At 54.3% G+C, this 6909-nt stretch overlaps 1 pseudogene; it reads right to left on the bottom strand.

Moving 5' to 3' along the window:
- Window positions 1-24: 24 nt before the first annotated feature.
- LOC110546287 (3-galactosyl-N-acetylglucosaminide 4-alpha-L-fucosyltransferase FUT3-like) lies at window positions 25-1120 on the bottom strand (annotated as a pseudogene).
- Window positions 1121-6909: the final 5789 nt, after the last annotated feature.

Below are 6909 nucleotides of genomic sequence, written 5' to 3'. Positions count from 1 at the left end.
GATAGCTTGTAGGTGGGCCACTCTCGCCTCACTGGAACCAAGAGGCCAAGCTCTGCGCCCTCTGGTACCTCTGGTTCCACTGCAGCTCCCTGCATGCCTTGCAGAATGCCAGCGCTATGCTCCAGGAGCACGGCCTGAGCAGCTTCCTCCAGCGGAAGTAGCGCTGGTAGCCCAGGCTATCCCTGTCCAGCTTCCTCAGGTGCTGGGCCAGGTCCCCCGGACTCTTGAAGTCATCCACGTGGATGAAGGCGTCAGGGGAGGGGGGGCAGGAAGCGTTCGTAGTTCTTCCTGCTGGGCCCCAGGACCACGGGCACTGCCCAGGCTTCCAGGGCATTCCTCCATAGCTTCTCTGTGATGTAATCCTGGTGGAGGGAGTTCTCAAACGCCAGATAGAACTTGTATCTGGCCAGCGTCTCCGACATGTTCCTATGGGGAAGCTGCATATGCCCTCGGCCATACACGTCCACACGGAGGTGGTCCCGGAGCTTCTGGTAGTACAGCACTCAGGCTGAACTGGGATTCCAGTTGGACACGACCCAGGCCACCAGGTCAGTGTTGGCAGAGAGGTTGACCTGAGTTTGGACCGGAGGCTCTGGCCACGGCTCCAGCCAGCCGTAGGGCATGAAGATGTCAGAGTCGCTGCGATAAGACATGGTGAGGTTGAAGTAACCATCCAGGCCTGGCAGGCCGCTGCAGTGGCTGGGCGACTCCATATTGAACCATACCCAGCGCTGGCCCGGTGGCCTCGGCTGTGGTGGCAGCTGAGAGCTGGGGCTGCTGCTGACCTCGCGGTGATGGATGATGACCACATCTGCTTGAGGGTATACACTCCGGTTGGCCGTCAGATGACAATTGGCCGTGCCTGGGAGGAGCTGGGAACAGGGGAACAGAGCCACTGGCTGGTGGAAGGGCCATGTCCACAGTAAGATGAGGAGAGGCCGGGGGCCGGGGGAGCAGGGGTGGAGGCTGGCCCTGGGGAGCTATGAGGAGGTGAAGGGCCAGGGTGGTCATGGGATCCTCGGATGGAGAAGAAGTACAAAGCCAGCAGCAGCTGCAGCAGCGTCCCTGAGAGGTACAGACGCCAGGGACACTGCGCCCTGGCTGCCTGGGTCATCTCCATGGGCTGGGAGACCTGGGGAGAGAGCGAGGCAGGGCAGGTCACTGACCCGTGGCTATCTAATAGGAACATGAGGTATCAACGTGAATATTCCGAGTCATCTGAATTTCCCACAAGGGTCTTATGTAGCCCAGGCTGGCCTCAAATTGCTCAGTAGCTGAGGAGAACGTGTAATGTTTTGCCTTTCCATCTCCTGAGTGCTGGGCTGACAGGTGTGTCCAGCCATCCAGCCAAATCTTGATGGATATTATTGTTTTCTATATGACAGATGACCGTACTCAGGGGACATCACTTACAGTGAAGAACCAGAGACCCAAGGACCTGACCCCTGGGGCCACCTCCTCCTCAGCGCTGGGAGAAAAGACCCTCTGTGTGGGCAGGGGTCTCCAGGAGTTTTTCTCTGGCCACTCCTGGATGCCACCCTTTCCTACACTCTTCTCCAGTCTGAGGGAATACCTGAGCGGGGTAGAAAATTTCACAGAGGTTTCTAGCATTTTGATTCTAGGATTCTGGCAGGAAGGGGTAAGATGGTAAGGTTTGAAGTCATGTATGAGGTGCCACGTTCGTCCCGTGGATGCAGCTCAGCATGGGGACCTTTGCTCTCACAGACTCTTCGCTTCTAATCCATGCAGTCCTGGAACTGTCCACCGAGCGTCTCAGAGACGGGAAGGGCATGCACCCAGCTATGTACACTCAGAGTCACTGATGACCCAGACCTACCATTCCCGCACCGTCAACCTCCCTCAACTCTTCTCCCACTTGCCTGACAGCCCTGATCTCTAGACTGATGGAGTCATCTTTGGATGCCATCTAATTAGGGGACCACAGAGCCCTTTCAATGTGGTGATTGGGAGCCAGATAGGTCCATGTCAGAGGCCTTCCTCAATTGTTCTCTGCCTTACACTTTGAGACACAGTCAAGAGCTCATGATTAGGCTGACGGGGGTCCCAGGGATCCTCCTGTCTTTGCGTCCCCAGATCTGGGATTTGAGGCATGGAGATGTGACTGTGTGGCCTTTTTTATGTGAGTACTGGGAATTTGAACTCAGGTCCCATTCCAGAGCATTGAGCACTTTACACTTTACTCCCCAGCCCTCATCTTTTGGATTTTTGACACAGGGTTTTCTGTAGCCCAGGTTTGCCTCAAACCTATGGTAATCCTACTTCAACCGCTCTCCGTGCTTTGGAGTTCCGCCCTGCCCGGTTTAAGAGTCCTGTATATCCTGACACTTGGGGCTGGGCTTGACTGAGCTGTAAGAGCACTGGCTGCTGTTGCAGAGGACCCAGGTTCCTCCATTCCCAGCATTCACGTGGCGGCTCACAAACACCTACAACTCCAGTTCCAGGGGACCCAACGCCACCTTCTGGCCTCTGCAGGCATTGCACTCATGTACACACACACACACACACACACAAGTAAATAAATAAACATGAAATACATGTAAAAACAAACAAAATCCAGTAGGAACGAAAGAGAGAAGAGACACAGGTGCTGAGCACCAATGTCACTAAAAAGGTTCCAGATGAAAATGTTGATCTCTGGATCTTTCTTCCTGCTGCCCGATGACTTGAGGCCCATCCCTGGGTCCTACATGGTGGAAGGAGAGAAGCAACTCCTGCCAGTTGTCATCTGTCCTCCACGCATGGGCCATGGCATGCATGGTCCCACAGTAAGTAAATTAATGTAAGTTCTGAAAAGAAAAGAATGAGTACGAGCGAGTTGGTAACTCCGTCTGTGGGCCACGTGTGGGAATATCATGGTGGTCTGTTGGACCACGGTGCAGTGTGGGGAGCTGAGAAAGTTCTGGAGGCAGCTGGCCAGGGTTGGCTGCCGGCAACAGCCTCATCGCCATGTCCTTTCTGAGCTTTCCTTCCCTTCTGTCAGGGACGGAGCCCGGGATTTGGGGCAAGTAAGGGGGATGGGCGGAGTGAGCCCAGCCCTCAGCCCCTCACTGGGTATTCTAGGCAGAGGCTCCACCCCTGACCACGCCCGGCCCTCACTGGGAGATTCTAAGCGGGGCTCCACCCCTGACCACGCCCCTGGTCTTCACTAGGGAATTCTAGGCGGAGCTCCACCCTGACCACGCCTCCGGCCCCCACTGGGGGATTCTAAGCGGGGCTCCACCCCTGACCACGCCCCTGTTCTTCACTGGGGAATTCTAGGCGGAATTTCACCCCTGATCTCACTCATCCCAGAACCCTCCTATTTACATTCCATGCCCTATAAGTTGAATGGGGCAGGGGGGTGAAGGAGAAGTCGGGTGTTTAAATCTGAACTCCTAGCAAGGTGTTTGGAAAGAAAGAAGAAAGTAGCAGGGCAAGTTGGCCCAGCCTTGGGTTTGGGTGGGTCCTCTCCGGTTATGTACTATTCATCATTCTGGTGGACTATATGCCTCAAGGAGCAAAGTCAGGTTTTACACCAATGTCACATGATCCTGGTCTGGGTAACTCTAACCTGCTGGGAGGTGATCTGAACAAAGAAGGGGGCCCCGGATCCCATCCGCACTGACTCCAAGATACTTTCTCTAGAAGAATGTAATGGGAAAAGTCCACCTTGTTGGAATGGAACAAAACTCAGTGAAAACAAAGCAAAGAACAAAAGAAAGAAAAATATTTCCAACCCACAGCCTGGCATGCTAACACACTTGTGATCTCAGCACTCCAGACACTGAGGCAGGAGGACGGAGCCTGGACTCTACAGCAACCCCATCCAAAAACAAGGCAGAGAGGGTGAGTGCTGCCCAGCACAGGAGGAGCCCTGGGTTCCTCCCCAAGCCACGCATGGCCTCACTGTCATCCAAGCACGGTGCGTGAAAGGCAGGACCGTCAGGAGTTTGCGGCCAGCTGGACTATGTGAGAACCAGGAAAAGAGGAGGAGAAGGACGAGGAGGAGGAGAAGGGAGATGAGGAAGAAGAGGAAGATGACGACCAGGAACAGCAAGCAAGCAAGCAGAAAAGCCCACATCTGGTCTGGGTTCACCCCTTGTTTATTGTGTGAGAATGAACACAGTGGCGAGGGCCCAGGTGGCCCGTGCTGTGGACTGTATGACTTCCAGTCCAGCCCTGGGTCAGCGTGAGGTTGAAACTCTGACTCCATGCCTGCAGTCAGGGAGAATCTCCCTGCTCCACAAACCCAGACCCCCCCAGCCTCTGCAGAGTGCCTTCCTACGGACACAGGCTGCAGGTTCTGGTCTGAGTCACTCCACCAGCCGCCAGCCCTAGCCCTATCAGCCTTGGACCAGCCCCGGTGGCAACAGGAATGAAAAAGAAGCCAGGGTAGATGAGACAAAGGACAGGCTATAGTGGTCTCTCCCAAGACATGAAGGTGTTCCAGAGTGGGGCAAGCAAAATTGTCATGCCAAGTGGCCTTACCTGCAGGAGGAAGCAATTGCGGCTGAGGAGGTCAGCACCAGCTGCCTTCCCAGGGTGCTGATGAAAAGGAAGAAGGAAGTCCTTACCAAGGCTTTCCTTTATGCCTCCTTCAGGTGACCCAGCCCATTTTCAGGCCTACCCCATCCACACACATCAGCCTCAAGAGGAATGGCGCCCTGAATTCAAGGTCCCACCTGTGCCTTTGGCTGAGGCTGTGTGGCTTGGAGTACTCAGGGATGCTGGACCGCTTGTCTGGATGAAAAAGAGGGAGACTGCTGAGGCCGGGCAGAGGCCGGGTAGAGGCCGTGAGGCGGCGGAAGTCCAGACTGCTTTTAGCAACTGTGAGAATGTCGTAAAGGCAGATCTCTAAGACAAGCCAGCTGATGATGAAGCCAGAGAGGGCCTCTCGAAGTGGCACAGAGCCAGGAGGCAGGGGGCATGGGGCAGAGGAACTGGACCCACGAGCGTGTGGTTCAAGCGCTCTCCCAGCAGAGCAGGTGTGCGCCTGTGAGTTCCCCTGGTTATCCTTCCGGGTGACTGTTTTCTCTCCTGGTGGACAGAGAATGTTCTGGAAGGTTAGTTTGGAAGCAGAATCCATCTGATCCAGGCACTGGAAACTGCAGGCTGAATCTCTGTTCTACCAAGTCTCTGCTTTGTGTCCTGCAGTCGCTTCCTGTCCACCCCCATGCCATTTGGATGGGCATCCTGGGGAGGGTGTTTGCTGAAGGAGGAGTCCATCTCTCTTTGGCCGAATTCATCTGTGACTCCTTAAGCAGAATGACTGTAGTGCCTGACTTCTGCATTGTCGATCTTAATCTTTTATATATATATATAATTTTATTTTTTTCTTATCAGTTACATTTTATTAACTCTGTATCCCAGCCGTATCCCGCTCCCTCATTCCCTCCCACTCCCACCCTCCCTCCCTTATCTCCACCGTGCCCCTTTCCAAGTCCACTGATGGGGGGAACCTCCTCCCCATTCGATCTTAATCTTTAATCACTGTGCCAAAGGCCAAGTGTCAGGTGGTGAGCTTTAGACTGTGCAGGCACCTCTTCCTGTAAGCCACCCCAGCTTAACTGCCCTGTTATCAGCATGATGACCTGAGTTTGAGGAGGAGGCAGGGTGATAAAAAGGACAGGGCCATGACAGACTTTCACCTCTTTCTTTTCTCACACAACATAATGTGTAGTCATTAAAATAAGACAACACGCAGTGGGTTCCAGAGACAAATAACACGATTGACAACATCCAAAAGGCAAAAAGCACCCAAGTGACTGTTGGCTGATAAATAGATAAGCCAATGTGGCATAGCTACGCAAGGGAACATCACTTAGCCACTAAAAAGACTGCAAGAAAAAAAATAGATAGATAGATAGATAGATAGATAGATAGATAGATAGATAGATAGAGGACTGCAAGCTACACACTGCAAGTCCAGCCAGATTAGGGTCCTTCCAGCTCTGAGTTCCCTGGGGCTCTGAAGGCTCAGGCTGCTTGCTATTCCTGGCTGGGTTGTCTCATAAGTACAGAAATGCCAGAGCAATACAGAAGGACGGAAAACGTGTTGGATTGTATTTCACAGAAAAAGATGAATCCTAAAAGCAGGCCTCCAGTGGAGGCCCTCAGGGCTCTTGTCATTTAACACAGGCCTGTTGTCTGCGGGTATGTGGGGTTGCTGCTGTGAGCCTAGCTTTTGGTCACCCAGGCAGCCAGCGCTGGACTCAGTTTCCCACTTCTATGGCACAGCTCGCTGACCCATAGTCTAGCGGCAGGCCTCTTAGTTGACCTTTGATTTCTAAATGTCCCCAAGAGCTACCAAGGGAGCTTGGCCATCCCAGCACGGGCCAGCAAGGTGCCAGGAGGCCATGCATGGAGGCCTGAGAGGTCCCCAAATCCCCTGTGTCCCACCTGCCTCTGGCAGAAAGTGGCTCACTCTTATTTGACCCATGGCCAGATGGATTGTGGGGGTGGCGCTGGAACCATCACACACCAGCACCAGGTGTGAGGGCCCCTGAAGCCCCTGGAGCAAGAGGCATTCATCCGTCAGCAGGTCACTGTGGGGCGTGGGCTGCGGTGGGAGCTGCGGTGGGAGCCGCGGCCCCGAGGCTGGCAGGAATTTTCCACTGTCTTAGACCTGACCCGATGAGCCTTCTGCAGCATGGAAGCCCCGGGTTACAGCCCAGTGGGGTGATGGAGGCCAGTGACAGGATGATGCTCCCAGAACAATGCCATGGGCTCACGACCCTGGCCTGAGCCCCGACCCCAGCTGAGCCACAACCCCGGGATGAGCACCCTATCCTGGTTATCCTGGTTTGACTCCTGATCTTGGCCTGAGTTCCTAACCTAGGCTGAGCCTAAGTCTGAGCTGAGCCCCAACTCCGAATCTCATTTGCAGACAAGGGGGGAGGTTGGGGTTCA

The sequence above is a fragment of the Meriones unguiculatus genome, chromosome 17, assembly GCF_030254825.1.
Source record: "Meriones unguiculatus strain TT.TT164.6M chromosome 17, Bangor_MerUng_6.1, whole genome shotgun sequence".
Lineage (NCBI taxonomy): Eukaryota > Metazoa > Chordata > Mammalia > Rodentia > Muridae > Meriones > Meriones unguiculatus.
This window is presented reverse-complemented; position numbering and strand designations above follow the sequence as displayed.